The sequence below is a fragment of the Protopterus annectens genome, chromosome 4.part0 (assembly GCF_019279795.1).
Source record: "Protopterus annectens isolate FY-2018-M chromosome 4.part0, PAN1.0, whole genome shotgun sequence".
NCBI lineage: Eukaryota > Metazoa > Chordata > Ceratodontiformes > Protopteridae > Protopterus > Protopterus annectens.
In genome coordinates, this window is record NC_056733.1 from 1,504,140,613 (window position 1) to 1,504,165,537 (window position 24,925).

The following is a 24,925-nucleotide window of genomic DNA, read 5'->3' on the forward strand; positions in this document are numbered from 1 at the left end:
TTAATCTGTGTCACTGACATCACATATGTGATTATAAGTTGTTATAGATGGTTCTGCAAGAACACACTTGTACAACTGTCATGATTTGTCAGTAATCCATGAGGAGAATCAAACATGCTTTCCTCGAAAACTGACATCTTTTGGAGGTGTTAAGAGACACATTACTACACCTTTGGTTGTAGTTAAGAGCAATCCTGGCTAGTTGACAGGTTTGCGTGGCATATATATGCCACAATCCATACTTGCATGAATGTAACCCTCGCCATCAATGCTGTCAATCAGCCATGTATTTACTGTGTGCATCACAGGTACAAGTATCACACATACATCTTGTATAACTCCTTGAAGGGGGTTCTGCACACTCAACCCCTAATGGTTATGCATCAAAAAGTATACTTAGGTATGGTTAATAAGATGACTGGCAACTCACTGTGGAAAAAGTGATACAGTTGAGTACAGTTGAGTAAATTATCCGTGAAAATATGTTGGGAGGTACATGAAAAAGATTGCATTGTATGCAATTATTGGTGTGATGTGGGCTGAGAACAATGAAACTATAATGCCCTTTGATGTGGATGTCCCACACATACTCAAGAGTTATGCTGCATACAACGGATTAGTCACCACTGTGGGCACATGCTGGTATTTGTTCCACATACATCTATCTGAGTAAACAAGTCACAGGCCACTTGGTCTGCTCATAGGGGTGTGCTCACAGGGGTGTGATGTCTATATTTTAATTAGCTTGTGTATTTGCTTTCATAAAGGAAATAATCCACCCATGATTTTTGTTCATCCACTGTGTCTCCATGGTTGAGGCAGCAATCCTTTGTGTGTATAATGCTGTCTGTAGTATACCAATAATACATTTGGATTCGATGATTGTCCAAAATTTGCAGTTATCCACAAATCTGAGTAGACAAAGAATGCATAAGTTAGTCTTGACATTTGATACTTAAATACTGAACAGGAAAGGGCCTAGTACAGAAACCTGAGGTACAGACCTGGTCATTGGACTCTAGATAGAGGTGACTTCACACACTTTGACATTATCTGTCACATATGAACCCAGCCACTGGGGATGCACAAGCCAGTGCATTTCTTTGTGCCGGTCCCAAGCCCGGATAATTGGGGAGGGTTGCATCAGGAAGGGCATCCAGCGTAAAACCCCTTCCAAATTACTTATGTGGAGAACATTTCATATTTCCATACCGGATCGGTTGAGGCCCGGGTTAACAACGACTGCCACCAGTACTGTTAGCCAACAGGGTGTTGGTGGAAGTTGAGCTACTGTTGGCCGAAGGAGAAGAAGAGGGGGAAGGCATGCCAAAAGGCAGGAAGAGAGGGGGAAGTTTAGGAGTGTAGTCATGAGGGTAGGAACTTTGAATGTTGGCAGTATGACTGGTATAGGGAGAGAGCTAGATGATATGATGGAAAGAAGGAAGGTTGATATATTGTGTGTGCAAGAGACCAGATGGAAGGGAAGTAAGGCTAGGTGTATAGGAGGTGGATTCAAATTGTTCTATCATGGTGTGGATGGCAGGATAAATGGGGTAGGGGTTATCCTAAAGGAACAGTATGCCAAGAATGTTTTGGAGGTGAAGAGAGTGTCTGATAGAGTAATGTTTATGAAGCTTGAAATTGATGGTGTAATGATGAATGTTGTTAGTGCATATGGTGAGTGTACCCAGGGGTGAGAGACTAGTGATTGGAGCGGACCTCAATGGGCATGTTGGTGAAGTGAACAGAGGGGATGAGGAAGTGATGGGAAGGTAGGGTGTTAAGGGGAGGAATGCAGAAGGTCAGATGATTGTGGATTTTGCGAAAAGGATGGACATGGCTGTGGTGAATACGTATTTTAAGAAGACAGAGGAGCATAGGGTGACGTACAAGAGTGGAGGAATATGCACACAGGTGGATTATATCCTATGTAAGAGGGCCATTCTGAAGGAGACTGGAGACTGTAAAGTGGTGACAGGGGAAAGTTTAGTTAAGCAGCTTAGAATGGTGGTCTGTAGGATGACGGTGATAAAGAAGAGGAGGAGGAGTGTGAAAGCAGTGCCAATGATTAAATGGTGGAAGTTAAAAAAGAGTGATTGTGAGGTGGAGTTCAGGGAAGACTTAAGACAGGCACTGGGAGGCAGTGAAGAATTACCGAATAGCTGGGTAACTACAGCAGAGCTAGTAAGGCGATGGCTAGAAAGGTGCTTGGTGTGACATCTGGACAGAGGAAGGAGGATAAGGAAATCTGGTGGTGGAATGAGGAAGTACAGGAGAGTATACAGTGGAAGAGGCTGGCAAAGAAGAAGTGGGATTGTCAAAGAGATGAAGAAAGTAGACATGAGTATAAGGAGATGAGATGCATGGCAAAGACAGAGGTGGCGAAGGTTAAGGATAAGGCATATGGAGAGTTGTATGAGAGATTGGACATTAAAGAGGGAGAAAAGGAACTGTACCAATTGGCTAGACAGAGGGACAGACCTGGGAAAGATGTGCAGCAGGTAAGGGTGATAAAGGATAGTGAGGGAAACGTACTCACAAGTGAGGAGAGTATGTTGAGTAGATGGAAAGAGTACTTTAAAGGGTTGATGAATTAAGAGAATGAGAGAGAGAGAAGGTTGGATGATGTGGGGATAGTGAATCAGGAAGTGAAACAGATTAGCAAGGAGGAAGTAAGGACCACTATGAAGAGGATCAAGAATGGAAAGGCTGTTGGCCCAGATGACATAACAGTGGAAGCATGGAGGTGCTTAGGTGAAATGGCAGTGGAATTTTTAACCAGATTGTTTAATGAAATTTTGGAAAGTCAGAGGATGCCCGAGGAGTGGAGAAAAAGTGTTTTGGTACCTATCTTTAAGAATAAGGGTGATGTGCAGAGCTGCAGTAATTACAGAGGGATAAAATTGATCAGTCACAGCTTGAAGTTATGGGAAAGAGTAGTGGAAGCTAGGTTAAGAAGGGAGGTGATGATTAGTGATCAGCAGTATGGTTTCATGCCAGGAAAGAGCACTACAGATGCAATATTTGCTCTGAGAGTGTTGTTGGAGAAATACAGAGAAGGTCAGAAGGAGTTGCATTGTGTCTTTCTGGACTTAGCGAAAGCATATGACAGGGTGCCTAGAGAGGAGTTGTGGTATTGTATTAGGAAGTCGGGAGTGGCAAAGAAGTATGTAAGAGTTGTAGAGGATATGTATGGGGGTAGTGTGACATTGGTGAGGACTGCGGTGGGAGTGACAGATACGTTTAAGGTAGGATTACATCAAGGATCAGCTCTGAGTCCTTTCTTATTTGCAGTGGTGATGGACAGGTTGACAGATGAGATCCGACAGGAGGCCCCGTAGACTATGATGTTTGCAGATGACATTGTGATATGTAGTGAGAGTAGGGACCCGGTTGAGGAGACCCTGGAGAGGTGGAGATATGCTTTAGCGAGGAGAGGAATGAAGGTCAGCAGGGCTAAAACAGAATACATGTGTGTAAATGTGAGGGAGGGTAGAGGAATGGTGAGGATGCAGGGAGTAGAGTTGGTAAAGGTGGATGAGTTTAAGTACTTGGGATCAACAGTTCATTGTAATGGTGAGTGTGGAAGAGAGGTGAAGAAGAGAGTATAGGCAGGGTGGAATGGTTGGAGAAGAGTGTCAGGAGTGATTTGTGACAGACAGGTACCAGTAAGAGTGAAAGGGAAGGTCTACAAGAGGGTAGTGAGACCAGCTATGTTATATAGGTTGGAGACGGTGGCATTGACGAAAAGGCAGTAGTCAGAGCTGGATGTGACAGAGTTAAAGATGTTAAGATTTGCACTGGGTGTGACTAGAATGAACAGGATTAGGAATTAGTATATTAGAGGATCAGCTCAGGTTGGACAGTTTGGAGACAGAGCAAGAGAGGTGAGATTGCTTTGGTTTGGACATGTGCTGAGGAGGTATGCTGGGTATATTGGGAAAAGGATGCTAAGGATGGAGTTGCCAGGTAAGAGGAAAAGAGGAAGGCCTAAGATAACGTTTATGAATGTGGTGAGAGAGGACATGCAGGCGGTTGGTGTGAAAGAGCATGATGCAGAGGAGAGGAAGAAATGGAAACAGATGATCTGCTGTGGCGACCCCTAATGGGAACAGCCGAAAGAAGATGATGATGATGTCACGTATGTAATCCAGTTGTATACCCACTTGGTGACATAGGGTTTTATGCTCACTTGAGACACTTTATATGTAATACCTGACTGTGGATTTGTGTCAAATGGCTTGACCAGGTCAAGTTACTCAGGATGATAGTGATTTCATCATGCATGCCCCTGGTGACTTTTGTGAAGCCATCAAATAGATATACACAGTTGGTAGATTACTTGTGTTCTTTTTGAGAAGGTTCATGATGACTCATTGATCTACCTCACAGATGAGGAGAGTCAGGAGTATGGGTCTATAACTCCATTCTTCAGGTGATGTTTCCCTCCCAGTCAGTAGGACGCATGTTGCAGTACACCCTTCTATGAAAACACAGGCTATCTGAAGGTTGTGTTGATGTAGGGATCCAACTGTGTCTGCTATGTCAGGTTTTAAGTCATGCTATAGGCAACCTGAGATGTTGTCAGGGCTCATTTATTCTGCATTATTAGCCATAGAGAGTACACAGATGAGCTGCCCTCCTGAGAGTAAAAACTGAGTAATGTTTGTATGTATACTTTAGCTGATGGCTAGTGGCAAAAGGGAGGTGACATGTGAGCCAAACTGTCAAGCTAGCAGATTGTATATTTTCTCTGGTTGAGTATATCTGGTAGCATCTACTAACAGCTTTGTGCTTAATTGTGTATTCCCCCTTAATATTTTACATTTATTGGAATATATGATTTGTGCAAAGATCTCCAAATACAAAACTTGGTTATTCATCACATTCCACACACTGGTACTATTCATACAGTAATATAATTGTCACATAATTACATCAATTGCACAACATATGCCTATCTGTGTGTCATGGAAAAGCTGTGTTTGAGCGCCCTGATGCCATATAAGGACACATTACAAACTAGTTGCTTGTGGCTCATGTAGAACATTTCCTGACACAAATGCTAACGCTTACATGATGGTGCATCTAACCACCTGGGAATAATAACACAACTGCACAGATAATGACTTACGCAAGGTTGCAATTGAATCAAAACATGTGAAAAACTATTGTGTATATATAACTGCATAACAACATGTGGATGAAATGAGACATGTGCCCATGTAATCAATGCAAATTTATATTGATGTGTCACAGAGCATTTAATGATGGGTATGTATGCACACCTGTGCTATACTGCAAGTGTCGTTGTGATGGTAGAATGTGAACTGTGTAGAGTGTTGACCTGCTCCACTACAACAAGATATGTCCTAATAAGCCAACAATAAACATAACACTGTATCATACCATGTCAACAGCTCTTGGGAGGCATATCATTACAGTTGTTAGAGAAGGATCATGTGATGGGATATCAGCAGTGGCCATCAACACATTAGCTCACATCACAGATTGTAATACCCTCTTGTAGCCCTGCTGTACATCCATACCTCAATACAGCACATCAATGACAGGAACATTGAAATGTCAACTGCTGATACGTTCATAGGACATTATTAGGCTAACAGCCAACATCACATAATGATTTATTTCTTTTTTATTTATTTATTTAACATTTGTTAATCGGGAAAGTCCGACTTGGAACAAAGCCAATTTTCAGTGGAAGCCTGGGAGAAAGGCTCCAGACACGTCTTTGTAACTTGGGAGGAAACCGGAGCACCCAGAGGAAACCCGCATGACCACAGGGATGACATGCAGACTCCACACAGAAGGTACCCCAGCCGAGAATCAAACTGGAGAACCTCTTGCTGTGAGGTGACAACACTACCGATGCATCACTGTGCTATCCATTAGCCATTACTATACCATTTAAAACTAACTCCCTAGATCTCTACTATGGAAGATAGTAAGACTATTGGGTGCCTGTGTGTATTTTGCTGGACTGCATTATATATTGCCACTGCCACTGCCACTGCCAAGATGGGACATGTGCACCATACCATGACAGAATTACAATCACACATGTAGTGGTCTGGAGATGTCTTGCAGAGATGCTCATGGAAGGACTCTGCTTCATGATATGTGTATGCATATTTGACATGAGAACATCCTCCACTCCTCTGCAAGAAGGATGACATGTGTCTAGAGGAAAAAGGACAATGGTGGATGCATGGGGCTATATGAAAGGTTCTCCTAAGTGGTAGTGAAATGAAGAACAATTCCAAAGATTGCACAATGACCATAATGTACCACCAACCCCCCCCCCTCACACACACACACACACACAACTGGGCCTAATTAGAGCATTACACGTGTGTAGGTATAGATGATGAATTACATGCAGTGTAACAGTAGCACAATCACATATGTCTGACTTTAACACTGTGACAATGGACTTTGTGAGTATGCTAGCATCATTGTATGCTGAGATAAACATGTTGGGAGGCGTGTCTAACATGGATGTGGAGTAACATGTCTGTGTAAAATTGTCTCAGAAGTAATATTTGGATGTATACACACTCAAGTTGCCTACTGTGAGATTAGAACCCCTATATATGTAGAAAAAGTAGCTTGAAAACACAATAGTTAATGTTACTGGCACAGCGTAGCTTTGTCTCAAATACTGTCAGAGTGCATGTTATACAAGATGACATCATCAGTGTCTGTAAAAATATGGTTGGAGGAGGGTCTGACATAGCTGTGGACTCACATGTCATTCTAAAATTGTCACTACATTGACTGTTGCAAACCAGATGACCACAGTAAGAATAGAACCCCTACCTATTTCCAAAGCACAACACTTAACGTAAGTGCCATAGCCCAAGTCTGGCTTTTATAGTGTATGACAAGACTTTATAGCTGATGACATAAGCAGTATCCAATGAGAAGAAAGTGGTAGCAGCAGTATCTGACATCCTGATCTAAAATGGTGTCTTGAATGTCAACCAAGTGAACACAGACACACAGAGCAAATGACCACAGTGGGAATATAACCTGTTCCTAACTATTTACAAAGCACAGTACGTAACACAAGCACCACAACACAAGTCTGGCTTTTGTAGTGTCCAACACTTTATAGCTGATGACATCAGTAGTGTCTGGTGAAAAGAAGATGGTTGTAGAAATGTCTCACATCCTGGTCTAATATCGTCTCTTGAATGTAAACCAAGTGAACAAGAGAACAGAGCCCCTACCTAATTCCAAAGGAAAGTACTTAATGCAAGCACCACAACACAAGTCTGTTTTGTAGTGTCTGACAACACTTTATAGCTGATGACATCAGCAGAGCATGTATGTGAGAAAATGTTGTCATGCACGACTATCAATGTATTTTTCCTCCATGGAAATGGATAGCTGAAAATAGGATACATACTCATATTCATCTGACTACACCCACACATTATTTGACAATAGTGAGATTAGTGCTCTTTGGTAACTAGGTACACCAGCTAGAGAACGCAATACTTAACAGAAGCATCACTGCACAAATCTGACTTCTACATGGCTGTTGGACAATTTATAGTGGATGACATCATCAAGGCATGTTTGAGAGATTATGTTGGAAGGCCTGTCTCAAATGGATGGCTAGCCATGTCTGAGTGTCAAAATGTTTGTACTCCATGGGACTGGATTTCTGATCATAAGATACACACTTATGTTTCTCTGGCTAGACACACACACCAGTTGACTGCAGTGAGATTAGAAATCCTTCCTAACTAGGTACAACAGCTAGAGAACTCCGTGCTTAATGCAAGGGTCACAACACATATCTGGCTTTTACGAGGCTGCTGGACAATTTATAGTGGACAACATGAGTAAAGTAGGTTTAAGAGACAATGTTGGGGGGCCTGTCTGAAATGGATGGGTAGCCGTGTGGGTATCAAAATATTTGTACTCCATGGAACTGGATGGCTGATAGTAGGATACAGAATGATTTCCCTTTGACTATGCACACACACCTACACCTGCATAGAGAGAAAGACACATAATCTGGCTGTTGTGGTAGTTTAACACACACACATGTAAGTATTTGGTTTCCATCTGCATAACACAGTTATTTAATGATTGCAACACACCTGAAGTATTATGTTTTTGTCGCATCATAGTGGTCTTTACAGATCATTACATCATCATTATATGGTGTGGGTAACATATCCTGTTATAAGAGTGTGCGTGTAAAGTATAGATGTACTATTTCTTGTGTTTCCAATGTGCAGGTATACTTTAAGAGACAGCTTGCCAACTTAGATGCAAAAAGCTGTCGGTCATGCATGTAGCAAAACTGGGACATATGCAGCTGTTTCCAGTATGTTGTGTAAATTACACAGTTATCATCACATACAGACATACACATTTTTTGTGATCAGCATGGATACAACTGGGTTATATACATGTGTTCATGTTTGTGAAGAAATGCTGTACACATTAATATAAGTATAAGACAATCTGAATGCCTGTTGTCATTATAAAGGGGTACATGGCATGTAACAATGCAGTTTTTCTATTTATTTTTGTAGAGTAGTTGACATTTGTGAAATATTACAGACATACCAAGTTTCAAGTGTATGGTGTGGGTAACACATGACTCAGTGTAAATATGTGTTCAGTCATTAAAAAGTGCCTTCCCTTAGGTTATGTTTGCATGGATTTTAATGAGGTAGTAAATATAACTAATACATGCTAATAAGCACATTACATAGGGCACCACAGAACAGCTGGATTGCGCAATTGATGGCAAAGAGTCTGCACATGCAAGATACACATTTCAGGACTCTTATTTGAACTTGAGAAGTACTTATACATACTGGACATGGTATCCACAGTTAACAGATACTCTGGTGTGCATAATTAGTTCATATGGAAAATGTTGCATCATAAACTGTTTAACATTACAAAAGAATTTAGACTGCTTTCCCTGTTTCCATGCAGTTAATTGATGAGCAAACAAGGGCCTCTGATTCATTCATAAAATTATAGGATTTATATTGGTTTGCTTTCCTTTGCTCAAACACGTTAAGCAGAGAGGTGTGGTAATCACCATCTTGGATAGTACTGAATGGAAGAAAAACACCTGCTGCCTAGTTGACTCTGGAGCAGCAGGTGTAACATTAGTCAGCTATTATTTTGAACACAGATGATACAGGGTTCAAATCTAGCTCAATTTAATTTTTACATATGTGTTCAGGATGCCATTAAATAATTAAATGTGATATTCTTAGCAATGTACAAGGGAATGACTACTGTGAAGTACAATATAAAAACAAACAGTAATGAATTGATTTATGCCAACAGTGCTCATATGTGTTTACATATTTATACATTCATCAGTCTAAATAAATCATTATATGACATTTTTAATATGAGCATCTTTATTCTGCTTTAACTTTGTGTTTCCATCATGCAGCGAGGTTAAGCAGCATTGCGCAGATGTAACCGCACTTTGCTATAGAACGTGAATAGCCATTCACCTTCACTCCACAATGGTGCATGATGCCAAATTCTGGGCAAACACAGAAGACAAAAAGTGAAGGGCTCCATTAGTGGCTATTTCTGTCATCTGTGTGATATGTGAGTCTATTTTTTGACCAGATTGAAGGTGTGAAAATGGGGTAGAGAGGAAAGTGGTGAAATGGGGGGGGGGGTTAAGCAGAGGGAAGAACAAAGGGGAAGCAATATAGGAATTTCAGTGGGATATTAGGAAAGAATCATAGCTATCCACTTTTTCAGCAGTGTAAAATGAGCATGGATAGAATATTGGATGAATTTGGACTGTCACCACAACAAAGATGTGTGACAACAATGAACTAATGTTGTATAGCCAAATGGACCGAATCAATTGTGTTGAGAAGACATATGTGCAAAATGGAGAGCTATGTATGGGATAACATTTTATTTGTGGGACAGGTGCCCATTTTTTGTTTCAGTAAGAGAGGAATGTTGGGTAAAGGATGTAGGTATGTCAAGGTCAGGCATGTAGGGTAGGTGAGGAAACAGATGCAAACAGGACAAATAAGTCAAGAGACAAGGATGTCAGGGACACAACAGGTTTGGGGGCAACATGATTGGGGACAGGGAAAGAACATCAGATGCCAATGCCTGTCAAACATGGAGACAGTCAGAATCTAGTCCTCACCCTTAGAACTGTCAACACTGTTCCCCTCCTCAGCTTGTTGTTGGAGTGCTGGGCATTTTCTTTTCCTCAGCATTCTGGTAAGCATTTTCTCCATTCAACTGAGGCGTGCACTAATGGTGCTTTCCATGACCTAATGCACCATGCCTGGCATTTCCTGGCTAGTAACAAAACCCACATCTCAGCCAATGGAGGGTAATACTGCACCAGTTGCTAGGGTAATGCTACCTGATGTGGAGGGCACAGGAAGTGCAGGGGCTGCAGAGGTAGTACTTCCAATTTGGGTCTCAGGTGTGATCGGTGTCAGTGTAGCAGCCACTGGAGTGAAGGCAGTCTGAGCCACACTGGTTGGCCTACCTCCTTGAGCTGTAAATCATTTTTTGACTTGTTAAAAATTGAAGACATCAAAACTTTGTGACCACACATATAAAAATAAAAAAAAAATAGAGACAGAGATAAGTGTTGGGGTAACAGACAAAAAAGATAATTAGTACCATCTTATGTGACATACAATAAATTAGCACAATACAAATAATTTATTTCTGCTTTGACATCAAGTATGTTTTTTAACAACTGCAAGCTATAACTGATGATTGCTCACTATGCATATATGGTACATATGGTACTATAGATAATAATCTAAACTTTGACACTCATACTAACATCACTATAAAAACAGTAAATAATAAACTGGGATCCCTTTACAGAATCAAACCCTTCCTCACTCCCACAACCAAAATCGCTATAGCTAGAACTCATTTAATCACTACCTTACTCTATGCTTCACCCATATACGCCAATCTCTCAAAACATAACCTAAACAAACTTGCTACTGCCTATCACTCCATTGCTAGATTTGCCACAGGTTCTCCTTTTCGTACACATCACTGCAACAACCTAAAACAACTAGGATGGCTTGAGTTTCAAAACCAGATACTATCTCAACAACTCATTATTATCCATAAGAGCTTGTACTACCCCACCTATACACCTATATTGACTACCCTCATCACCCCCTATAACAATCTCAAGAACCTACGCTCCTCCAATAAGCCACTTATTACTATCAACAAATCCAACAACTCAGCTGGAGATTCTCTGTTCTCTAACTCCATAGGCAAAGACTGGAACAAACTTCCCTCTGAACTCCTATCTCTGACCTCCACAAGACTCTTTAAACTAAGAATAAAACAATTTCTCAGTTATCACTGGCATTGTCCTTGTACTAACCCTGACTAAATATCTTCTCTGCTCCTAGCAAGAGTATATTCCACCAATTTACATACTCTTGCTGCCTCTTAGATACCTTTATCTCACTATACCATATGATACATTTCTATAATTTATCAACAGTATATACTTTCTGTTATCCTGCTACCAATCGAAAACTACTAATTTGTTTCTATTTCTATTGCATTGCATATCACCTCAGGACAACCTAGGTATCCTTGTAATGTCAACTGAACCTAATCAGTATGACTGTATTCTGCTTGACCCTTTTTCATTATTATTATAATTCTTTTAATTTGAAACAATTTATTACAGTCATATATTGTGTATGTGAATGGCTGTAACTGTTTAGAGCTATTTTACTACTGTTATTTTGCTTTGAACTTATTATTTTTTACTGTATAAAGTTTTCTGTGCTGGAGCTTTTCTCCCCAGGCCTCTACTGAAAATGGATTTTATTCCAGTTATACTAGCCCGGTCAACAAATGTAAAATAAAATAAATAAAATAAATAAATATGCTTGCTCAAATAATACAGATTAATTAAACATGGCATATATGCCAATTTTTGTTGAAATTATGTAATATTTATAAATTATTTATTTATAAAAAAAAATTGTATTTTATTTATATTTTATATAAATAAATTTATATAAATAAGTTATAAAAAAGTGTTGAAATTATGTAATATTTATAAATTATTTATTCATAAAATTGTGTTTAAAACTTTTGTTATTGTGGAGCTTTTCTCCCCAGGACTCCATTGAAAACGGGTTCTTCTTGGCCCAATGGACCATCCTGGCAAACAAACTGCAAATAAATAAATAAATAAATAGATATTTTACAATATATTTGTTATCTGTGGGATTTGAACCCACATCTGAATGCAGTATTACAATTGATTCCTACATGTGACTTGAGCTACAGACTGAAGCATGCATGCTTGGTTTTTCAGTTAAGATATATATGCTTAACTTGCTACAACTGTAGATAGGTAGGTACTAGGCTATCTGCCCAAAGGCATTTATAAGCTTAGTTGGAATGTGTTGGCTTTCGCTGCACCCTTAGATTAGTTCCCTGTGCCTCTGTCCAGCAGATCCACTGAAGTGATCCCGGGGTAAACTTCCTGTTTCCCATCCAGTCATCAAGGTTTCTCTTGAAGAGTGTTAGTGAGGAGCTCTGCCTAATGTAGATTGGAATCTTGTTCCAGAGCATGGAAAGTCTCTGGGACAGGAATTTGTCCCTCCAGCACATCTTATTTATTGTTGTGGTGAGGTTTAGATCCCTAGAGCGTGTGGCTTGAAGGGATATAGTTTTCTTTAGGTGGAGCATGTCCATCATTTCTGGCTTGGATATGGCCTTGTATGCAGGCAGAGATCACCTCTGAATAGGCGGTATGCAACCGAATACAGCTGGAGTTTCTTCAGTCCAGCTGCATAGGGCATCTGTTTGAGGCCAGTGATCCTCTTGGTGAGGTACTTCTGTGGTCTTTCCAGCTGTTGCAGCTGTCATGTAAGGTACATCCCAAATGGGGCATTGTACTCTATGATTGGTCTGATGAGTGATGCATAGAGGGGCACAATGACCTCTTTTAATCTGGATGCAAACTCTTTTGTGATTAGGTGGGCCACATAGAAGGATTTTCTAACCACTTTGGCAATGTGATTATCAAAGGAGAGATTACTATCTACTTGGGCACCCAGATCAATTATTTCATCTTTCGTATTTAGGGGGCTACCACATATGTGGTAATTTGTGGGTACTTTGTTTTTTTCCAAAGGGGATGACTATGCACTTTTTGGCATTTAGCTTAAGGCCATTGTTTTGACACCAGGTATCTGTCTGTGTCATCTGGAGAGTCAATTATAGCCCCTAGTTTGCAGTCATCTGAGAACTTGGTCAGCCAAAGTCCTCCTGTGCTTGCCTGCAGCTCTGAGAAGTATATGCCGAACAGAAGGGGTCCTAGGACTGAGCCCCGGGGAATGCCACTTGTAACCGGTTTAGAGTCAGACCTAGCTTCTGCAACTCTTACCATGTGGGTTCTGTCAGTGAGCCAGTTGGCAACCCATCTCATGACATAGGGGTGTATGTTCAGGCTGGTGAGCTTGTCTATAATACCAGAATAGGGAATGGTGTCGAAGGCCTTTGCGAGGTCTAGGTAGGCTGTGTGGACCACCTTTCCCTCATCTATAACCTTGGTAACTGTCTCAAAGAAGTCCACCAGGTTTAGGAGGCCTTATCTGCCCTTAACAAATCTGAATTGGGTAGGGTCCAGTGTTTAGAAGTTAACAATGTCTCTGTTAATAAGATCCATGATGATGTGCTCCATAGCCTTGCAGACCAAGCTAGTCAGGTTTATAGGGCAATAGTTCCCAGGGTCTGTTGTGGCTCCACCTTTGTTGAGTGGAATAACTGTTCTGTGTGCCACTCTATGGGCACGTAGCCTGTGAAGAGGCTGAGTTTGAACAGTGTATTTAGGTGAGGGGTTAGTTCATCTTTGAGCTCATGTAGGATGCAGCCTGGGACCCCATCCGGTCCCATTGATGCTGTGTTTTTGGCTTTGAAAAGGGCTGTTTTAACCTGAGTGTCTGTGATTTCAGGGGCACTACATTCTTCTGTTATGGTTATGGGCCCTTTTGGGTTTGAGAGGGGGTGAAGTTTGCACTGAACCTGTCTGCCAGGATGTTGGCAATATCGGTCGGTTCAGTGTATTTTGTACCATTCTGCATTAACTCCAAGCAGATTTGGGAATTGCCACTTAGATTCATGACACAGCTAAAGAATGCCTTGTGGTTATCTTTGGAGTCCTTGGAAATTTTTCTTTTGAAGCTAGCCTTGGATGATTTTATTAGGGATCGTAGTTTCTTGCTGATACTTATGAGGTATGTCTTCCTCCATTGGGATTTTACTCTTTTCTGTACTAGTTTCCTCCTTCAATTGTATAGCTTGTTTATGGCAGGGTTCCAGCAGACTGGTTTGCTTTTCTTGGAGGAGTGAGTCTTAGTTTTGCTTGGGATAGCACAATCCATGCATTATTGCAGGTGTCCATAGAGTGCATTAGTAAAGGATTTTGCAGCTTTGGCAGCATTATCTTTGACATGGGGGATTTGAAACTTTCCACCTCGGTCTTAAGTAACATGAAGTTTGCTTTTAAAAACTTTTCACAGTGGTTTCTTTGACCAGGGGGTGGGGGTGAATATCCTGAGTGATTAGTTTATGGTCAGATCTAACCAGCAAGGGGTTTACCTCCATTGTGGAATACCGGTTGCCCATGTTGATGATGACCAGGTCCAATATGTTGTCACTTCTGGTGGGGGTGTTGACCAGCTGATCCAGGGTGTTTGAGTTTATAAATTCTAGGAAATGTTGGGCAAGGGAGTTAGTACTTGAGTAGTTCTTTCAGTTAATGTTTGGTTAATTGAAATCACCCAATATCAGGGTGTTTGGTAGGACCTTTATGTTTCCCAGTGTTTCCAGAAATGTGGAATGGGGGTCCTGGGACATGGTGGGTGATCTGTAGCAAGCTACAATTTGAATAGCAGTTCTGCCCATTGTTAGTTGCACGTGGATGATCTCTGAAGCATTGTGCTGTGCCACTAACATGGAGGTGTGGGTATCCTTGACGAATATGGATACGCCCCCACCTTTTGTATTTTGGTCTGGGATTTGTGGACAAAATGTATGGTATGAGTTGTAGCCTGGTAGTGCTGGGGTGCTCTCTGAAGCCTTAAACCAGGTTTCTGTTACTGCACATATATCGATTTTCTCCATACTGAGGAGTGCCTCAAGTGCGTGAATTTTGAGGTTTAGACTTCTGGCACTGAATAGCATTACCCTCAGTTTTTTGTTGCTTGTGCTATTTACAGCTGTGGGTTTGTCTTTGAGCCTTGCCTAAAAAAGGCACTATGGGGGTGGCAAGAGCCTTGGCCAGTATTTGAAAGCCTAAGGGTGACAGGTGCAAGCCGTCTCTAGTGAAGCAGAGTGACTTCTTGAGCATGTCAACCCAGGCTGACAGACACTGGATCCCCTTTGAATGACACCAGAAGCTTAGCCAGTTGTTGAAATTGATAATTTTTTCTTTATACCGTGGTTTCATTCTTGGTGAGGGCAGGATGCTACTCAGGGTGAGGGTCATACCGGCCTGGGCTATGTGATCAGAGAGCTCTTCCATGTCTCTCTTCTTGTGGTCAAGGGAGGTACGGCTCAGGTCATTCACACCAACATGAACAATGACAGAGTCATATTTGTACTTGTTCTGGAGTGACCTGAGTGCTTGTGTTATGTGTCAGATCCTGGCACCCGACAGGCAGCTAACAGTAACCTTCTCCTTGTTCAGCCTAGTGAGTGGGATGTCAATGTGCCTAACTATAGAGTCACCTATTACTAGTGTGTTGGGTATGTTATTTTGCCTTAAGGGCTGTGATTGCATAGCACACTGGTTTTGTGAAGTATGTGTTTCATGGTGGTTTGTGTTGGGAGGGTGGAGGTTGCTTGGATGTCTGCTTTGGAGGTCTCTGTTGCTTCTGGAGATTTTTATTTAGAGCCTCCGAGTACGTTTTTGTGTATTTATGTGTATTTTTTGCCGGTGCTGGTTTCATAGGTCTATGTGAGACTGGTGGTGTGATACAAGTAATTTCCTTCTCCTCTTGACTGTCTGGTCCAGTCTTTGGTTGAGAGAGTTTAGCCTCCAGTTTGGCTGTATAATTGCATCTCTTACATGTATTAGTGTTTGGTGGTAGGAGGAGGGGGTTGTCTGTGTACATGAGGCAGTTGTAACATTGCCTCAAATTGCCCAGATTCACCAGTTGGACCAGCAAGTACACCTGAAACTGCCATTTAGACATGCCTGGATACGTACAGTGAGCTGTTCTACTGATTGGCTGGTAAGATCGAATAGAGAGCCTTGTCCTTCTCTACAGTATAGGGGGGGGTCTAGTGCTAAAGTTTATTAGTTCTTCTATGAGTTTTGAGCAAGTGCTGGGGTGAGAAGTAAATGGTTTGAGTGCTTAAGTTGAAAGTTTGTCTAGTTCCAAGGGAAAAATTGAAGAGTAGACTTTGTGGAGCCAGGAATAGTTATACCCTAGCTAACCAGCGCTGCCCGGTGTGCAAAACCACGCTAATGCAGGTTTTATAGCAGGGAAATTAAAGAAATAGAAATGAGCCCAAATGGCCAATAAACTATTCATTTCTGGGCTGAAATCACTCCTTCAGGGACCGATAGGCTGCTCAAAGTGCCCCTCTCTCACAGGTGAACAGAGAAACTTCTTTCTATCCAAGTAAGGTATGGGCAAACACAGAAACTTGTAACACAGCCCTGAATTCAGCACTAACCTGAAAACTGGACTATACTAACTTAGAAAGGCAAGAAAACAGCTATATTTTTTTTGTTTTCTTCAGAAAATAAAGCAGATACAATCAAAAAAATGCTTTAAATGCACAGAAATGGCTATCACACCTGAGTGTGCAGCCTACAACAGTAAAACAGGTAATTTAAACACAAAAACAACTTTGTTAAAGTGCAGGCAGTAAAATAAGTAGAATATATAGCTGAAACAAGCTTTTTAAATCACAGAAACTCTAGAAATTCTAACTTTTTAGGCAGAATTAGCTAAAGGCAGCAAGAAAATGCAGACAAAATATACTTAATCCCTCCAAAGTCTCTCTTTTGTCTCTCTGCTGCTGTAGAACTTTGCATGGCACTAGGCAGGAGCTTGCTGAGCTGTATACAAGCACAAAAACCTTACAAATGCATGTTTTATAGCAGGGAAATGAAAGAGATTGAAATTAGCCCAAACTGGCCAATACACTACTACTTTCTGGGCTGAACCCACTCCTCCAGGGACAGATAGACTTCTCAAAGCTCCGCTCTCACAGGTTAACAGAGAAACTTCCTTCTATCCAAGTAAGGTATGGGCAAACACCGAAACTTGTAACACACAGCCCTGAATTCAGCACTAATCTATAAACTAGACTATACTAGCTTAGAAAGGTGGGAAACAAGTATTTTTTTTTGTTTTTTTCAGAAAATCAAGCAGATACAATAAAAAAACACTTTAAATGCACAGAAATGGCTATCACACTTGAGTGTGTAGCCTGCAACAGTTAAACAGGTAATTTAAACACAAAAACTACTTTGTTAAAGTGCAGGCAGTAAAATAAGATGAATAATATTTGCTAAAATAATACTTATGTTCTGCTGCATGCATACCCCTTGCTTTCCTAAGTATTTCTAAATGATCAGAATGGGCTTTCCTGTTCACTGCAATCTCCTGGGTGGCTATAGAATATAAAGGAAAGAAAAACGAAAAGTATTATATATACGGGTCTTGCCTATATCCACCTTTCTATATAATTTAAATTATCTGTATCTGTATACTTACACAACTTTGGGATGTCAGCAGTTCTAAACTCATGTATCCTGCTTGCGGCTTTTGAGGTCATTATAGTAGTACCTGCATTGCTCCCTAGTATGTGGAATGCTAGTCACACTGTACACAGACTTGGCTAGTCTACTCCAAGCCTCAGATTTGTACTGAGACCTGGTACTGTCCCCCTGCATCAGCCTTCGGCTATGGCACTTTATAAGGACCTTCCCTTCTAGCTCCAGACATGTCTGATCAGGTCAACATCAACAGTTAAGAATGTTTTTCTGCCAATTCGTGTTACCATGTTTAATGCTAATGCACAAACCTGAATGACCATGCCAATCGAGTTTGCGTGATGTTAAGCGGAGAGCAACAGTGCCAAACAGAGGAAAGCAATTTTTGAAATATGAAGGTTATTGTGACAGTTAGCATTAATTTATGGTGGGTTGCTGCTGTAACTGTTAGTTGCTTTAACTTTGCAGAAGTGTAGGGGGCATACATTTTATGACCTGGCATATTTTTTGTATGGCTTTACAAATTGTTAAAATTAATTTTGTACAATGCAGGATTCTAACCTATGCAAAATAGACAAACATACATATTCTTTCACATTTTTCATCCTTGCCACAGAAGTGATTGTAAGACAAACTCATTAATTATATAGAAACACAAATGTCATTAGTTTATATATATATATATATATATATATATATATATATATATATATATATTAAAAAGTTGTGTTTAACCATGTATGTGTGTGACACGAAAGTTCAGAAAATAAACGTTTAATTGTTGAACCATAATTCTACTGATACCCACAGTTACACATTCAATATATCTTTGATATCCTGTGTATGCTCACTACACCTGCTATAGATAGTTACTTTTTGTTTAAGTATTTTTCTACTGTTAATTTTTATATAAGGTGGAACATCAGTAAGAAAAGTTTGGCTTTTGAGGGATTACAACCCTGGCTCACTTGCACTATAACCCTTAACTTACAACTGTTATCACAGAAATAACTAAGCAGCAGCTGTATATTTTCACATTCATTACTATGTATGTGTGTTGACTGCAGTGCAACGCTACTTAGAGTATTTGAGTGATGGCAAACTACACATGATAGAATGCATCCATTTTCAAACTGTCTACTGTCTGCTTGTTGTCTTGCAGGTTTTCTGGACCTGCAGGTGCTGTGGAAGCTTGCTGACCATCACGCAATATCCCTTAATGGGTTTGCGTGATAGTAAGCAAAAGATGCAACAATGTATCCATTTTGAAATTGACTACTGTCTGCTTCCTGCCTACAGGTGTTCTGGATCTGCAGGATTTGGCAACTACTTAATCCATCCCCTGCTTAACATATCAGTTAAACAATAAGCTTAGGTTCATGGATTAGGGAACTCCTTAACCCATCCCCCATTCACCACACCAGCTAAATAATAAACCTAGGTTAATTTTATATTATCTTCTGATGAAATCCGACTGAAAACTTTACAATGAACAAAAGCGCCCAAAATGTGATTTAAATAAATAAAAGGCTGACAAGAACATCAAGAATAGCCTAGCATCTACATTCCTTCCAAAGCAGCAAAAGTTTCTTAAGTTGATATATCTATATATATATATATATATATATATATATATATATATATATATATATATATATATGGGTCCTGGTCTGAACATCGAAAGTACGTTTCAGTGAAACGTATATGAGTGAATTCATTTTCGGGAAAGTGCATTTTATCAAAAACATTACACTGATGATGTTTTTTTCATGTGGAAGGGACCTGCAACTGAACTAGATTTGTTCATTAATACACTCTTCAACAGTATTCCTTACTTAGATTTTGTCATGTCAGGTAGTGGCAAAGTAATCATTTTCTTGACATCAGGATTTCGATAGACAATGACACAGGGTTTCTTAGTTCTTATGTGTACAGAAAAGATACATACAGAAACAATTTTTTAGACTTTTGCAGCCAACATCCTTTCTTTATGAAGAAGAACATGCTGTGTGGTGAGTTTATTAGATTGTCATGACTTATCACTGATGACCAAACTTTTCTTTTAGAAAGCAAGTTCTTAACACACCTGTTTGTGAAGAGACATTACCCAGAACAACTAGTGCAGGAAGTTTTCACAGAAGTAGAAACTCACAAGCACATTAAACATAGACCTATAGTCAAATATGGTTTAGTGCCTAAAGATACACTAGATCAAACTAAAAACACTGACAGGAACTGCAGTTTTCATCTTCCTATCAGCAGGGATGTACAAGGCATTAGAAACATCATGCAGAGAAATTGGAACATCATTAGAGCTAGTAAAGTTTTTTGCCATGTTTTAGGGAATAATCCTACCTTTTCCTTTAAAAATGTCTTTTGAAAAAGATAACCCACATTTTTCTGTATTACAAGTACAGAACAGTGACACTAAGGGCATGTTTACTTGCAACAAATGTATAGCATGTCAGTACATGTATACTGGCTCTGCGTTCAGGTTTCAACACTGTAACATTACAGTCTATTTTAAAAACCATTTTGATTGCCATTCTAAGTTTTTAGTTTATGTAGCAGTGTGTAATTCTTGCAAAGCATTTTATGTAGGTAAGATGAATAGAAAGCTTTCTGATAGAGTAAAAGAACATTTGGCAGCTATCAGAAATAAAGATGAAAAAAACGCTCTAGGAAGACACAGTTTACGCTGCCCTACTGGTTTCAAATTTCTCATATTGGAACAAGTTAACCAATTTTTTTGAGATTGTGAGACTTTGCTTGAACTGAAAGAATTGCAATGGCAGTTCTTACTTAAAGCGGAGGCCCTTCCTGGTCTCAGTGAAAACCTGAATGTTAAATGTGCATTGAGATGGGGAGTCTGACCACTCCCACTTTATACTAATATTTGTTAACGTATATACAGCTGTACAAAATGTGTAGATTCTGATTGGTTAATTTTATCCTCACTGTTTTCTCAGAAATTATATGCTATTGTCATGGTCACATCTCTCTCTCTACCTTGTGCAACTTACTTACACCTGACATTTTTTAAATTTTGTCAGTTCTGAAGAAGTTCTAGATATCATTAAATAATGAAAGCACTTAGCATCAGTTTTGCCTTCAAGTGTCTTTATATATACAGGGATACTTATGTGCCATATACTTTTTTTTGTTTTATATTATCTAGGATTATGGAACTCAAGCATCCCAATCTCCATAAACCCCCTTTCAGTGACTCCAAAAATAATGTCATTTCCCAAGTATTTAGGTGACACCATGCCTTTCTGCTTATGAGAAGATGTGTAGATATGTTCTGACAGAATTCAGATTTGGAACCAGATAGTAAATGACATCAATGCTCTAGAGGAGTATAGCAGGACTTATGATCCGGTATGGCATAGGGCCACTGATATGATTTTATCAGCTTGCAGGAGAGCAGCTGTAGTTACCCATGAACAGCTGGCTACGGGGGGGGGGGGCTCCTAAAGACCCACCACTGACACCAAATGAAGAGTTCCTGTCCAATATCAGAGACCCAGAGAGCTCAGTGGAAAGTGCACAGCAGCATGTGACTGATGTTGGCACTGTTTCTGGGAGGACAAGCAAGCTTACATATGTCAATTTATAACATTTTATTGTATAGTAAAATATTCGAAGCAATAGTTCATTGTTGTTTTCATTTATACATTTCTTGGGAGGGACTGAGCTTACTGATAAACTGACACAGGTAACAATGCATTTTTTTTCATTACACATGAGCGTTCGGTGGACATGTCAGCAGTTAAAAGTATTGTTAATGGACATGTACAGGCAAAATTTTAGTCTCCCTGTGTTACTGGAATTGTGATGATTGTGGCTTTACCTTTTGCTTAACTTCTTCCAGGACTATTCTCCCTAGCATGTGTGGAGTCATCTGCACATGGCAAGCCAAACATTTGTATTTGAGTATTAATGACCATTTGTCAGAAATATGCTTATACCCGTATGTGTGAAGTGGGTGTCATGAGATTTTGTGTATTGCTGTACCATGTGGGTATTGCTGTGCCATCTATGATAGTGGTACTAGTGTTAGTTTGTCAGCATATATTAAATTGCAGTGTAGGTATCAATTTCTTTCCTGTGTTTGTTCTTATTATCACAGGTGATTCTGGCAGTGGAAGCATGGGAATCTTATCACCTGATGTCTGAGTATCATCAGAATCTGATGATGATGGTGGCCAAACATAGGCACAGTCGGAGGGTGCAGAGGTTGACTCTGACACTGAGGTTGACATTCAGCCATCCCCTGTATTTCCATCAGACACAGCCAGTTAGCCTACATGTACCTATTCCAGTGAGCCCTCAGATGTTAGACAGATTGGGGGTGACACACTTGATCAGGGTATCATGGTTGCAGCTTCAGTGCCAGTTGACTGTGGCCATAGCCAATGTGCGGATGAGGTGCCATGCAGTACAGTTGTTAGGGGTTGTCAGAGGAGGCCTGCTATCCAACCTCTATCTGATCCTGGTGTGTCTTTAAATGCCACTCAACATATGTTTAGGGCCATCATGAAGGTGCAGGCACATTCCAATAGGGTTTCCAGGAAAAATCTTAGGGTTGTAGATGTGGCACAGGTTGACATGCATGACTGCTTCCGTTGTGTTGCTGCTTCCGTTGTGTTGCTGATTCAATGGACTCAATAAATGACACAAAGAATGGGCAGTGTTTGCGACAGAATGCTGGTAGATGGACAACATCCACATGAATGTAGGTCATCATCATCATCAGATGCTAGCCAGCGTGGCCATGCCTGATAATATTCCTGTAATGGCAATACTTCCACTGTTCCATCAGTGATTGAGGTGTCCACACCCAGACATGGTAGGCCATGGTGTCATGGTCCTGAGTGTACTCATGAGGAGAGCTCGTCCATCAGACATTAGTCACATTCAGGTAGCAGCACTACATCTTGCCATGGACATGAAAGTGCCAGTGCAACTCCTGGAAGAGCTAGTTCTCATAATGGGGGATGATGACAATGAACTGTTACCTCTACCATGCATGGCTCATACCTGTTCAACATACCAGGACATAAAGATAGAACAGAGCTTGGCTGCATTCTTGCAGATGCTCACATTCACATTTCCCCTTGACTGCCCATACAAACACACACATATGTAATAGTTACATGGGTCACTTGTGAGCCTTACAGCACATTCAGTCTCACTTGCCATTTGATACTTTATCCAAATGTCTGCCTGTCTGTCTTTCTTACTCACACTCACTCACTACTTTTTGTGTCAGCCTTGGCCTCTTGCCCCCCCCCACAACACCCCACGCAAATGGTGATAAATGTGCTATATCCCTTGATTTTCTCTCTTTTGGATTCAGGGATACATGTCTTTTGCCTGATGCATAGGGTGCTTAGTATATATGTGTTTATGATACTCTCTTGTAAATTGTACTGCTTTCTTACAGGTTTTTGTAATGTGTGCATACCTCTCAACCTCTTAGACTAACAAAGCTTGACAAAGCTATGAATAAAAGTGGGTCAAAGGCCACAAAATAGGGACAATTTTTAAATATTTTGGCCTTACTAACTTAGAAAGTTGATAGAATAACAGGTTTTGCAATACCATGAATTTTTCTGAGGGATATGAAGTCTGAAACTGAAATGTCTGTCATTATTTCTAACTTCAATCTTTAATGATTTTCCAGTACAAAACTATCAGATCAAAATCTGGACATTCTGTGAAAATCTGTACATTTGACAGGTATGAATGTGTGTGTCTCTGAATCATGAGGCCTATTATTTGTTGGCGAACACATATACTGACATAACACGGTGTTGTTACATATTGATGTCATTGCTTTAAAAATCATCCACCTTATACTTACTTACATTAGCAAGTAACAGGATATGCTATTCATTTGTGTTTTTAGCCATTTATTTTCCTATTCCAGGTTCAACACTTACCTTGGAAGTCCAACAGTTACAACAGTTTTAATTTTCGTCTTACCTTGTCTTGATCATAGCAGTACACAGCCATTATATAGGTTCATAGGTAGGTACTAGGCTTTTGGCCCTAGGGCAGATATAAGCCTAGCCAAAAGGTACCCTGGCTTTTATATAGATATATATAGGTATATACAGGCTTTTATATAGGTAAGTAAAGGTTGTGAGCATTGCTGGGCATCAATGTTACTACTGTATATATGTGCATAGTATGAAGGTTTTAGCCCCTTAAGTGGTGGGCATGTGTGCTGTCCATTGCCTCTTGGCCAGTGCAAGGGCATATTCTGTATGTCTATGTCTGCCTACATCTACAGTGCCTGGGGATTCCCCCTATGACCCCTCACCTGTGTGTGGCTGTGGTGATATTGCCAGTGGTGGTGGGATGTCTGGCCTTTTCCCTTGGTGTTCCACCTAAAGCTGTTTTCTCAGAATAATTTTTTGAAGGATGGCACAGACAGTGAAAATTTCAGCACATGTATGGGGATTGCAATGCATGCTTTCCCCAGATGTATCTAAACACCAGAACCATGACTTCAGCAGCCCAGACTCACACTCTGTGATACTTCTTGCTTGATGGTGTGCCATTATAGCATCCTTCATTTGGTATATGTGCATTAAAAAAGGGGATCTTCAGCCACAGTTTCAGTGCTTAATCTGCATCCCCAAGTAAATGACCGTGTGGGACATCCTCCTTAGAAAACATCTCATACAGTTGAGAGTTGTGCCATTGATATCAGTCGTGATAACTGCCTGGGTTGCCACCACACACATTCAAGATGATTCCCTTAACATTACAAATGACTGGCAGTTAATGAAGTGGAAGCTCTTTCTGTTTATGTAAACCCTTCCCTGTTCCTAGATGGTGCTTTGATTTTGATATGCATGCAGGCTGTGACACCCAAGACTTCAGGGTAGTGTGCCACAGGGTAAAACTACTGCAGAGCTGTGGCTCTGTCCTCAGGTGTACGGGGAAAATGCATGTAGTCACTGTCATGTTGTAGCATAGCATTCAGGAATTGATGTAGGATCCTGGATACTGATGCTTGTGTCACCCCCAGCGTGTCTTCTGTTGGTCTCTAGGAGGTTCCTGTAGCTAATATTCTAATTAGTCTCCACCAGTGTTGGTTCCCCTTGGTTTACC

The 24,925-nt window shown here is 40.5% G+C and overlaps 1 protein-coding gene across 2 annotated transcripts in view; it reads right to left on the minus strand.

Annotated features, from left to right (window-relative positions):
* SGCD (sarcoglycan delta) overlaps positions 1–24,925 on the minus strand; it is a 3,695,933-nt gene that overhangs the window by 592,773 nt on the left and 3,078,235 nt on the right. The window lies entirely within an intron of this gene.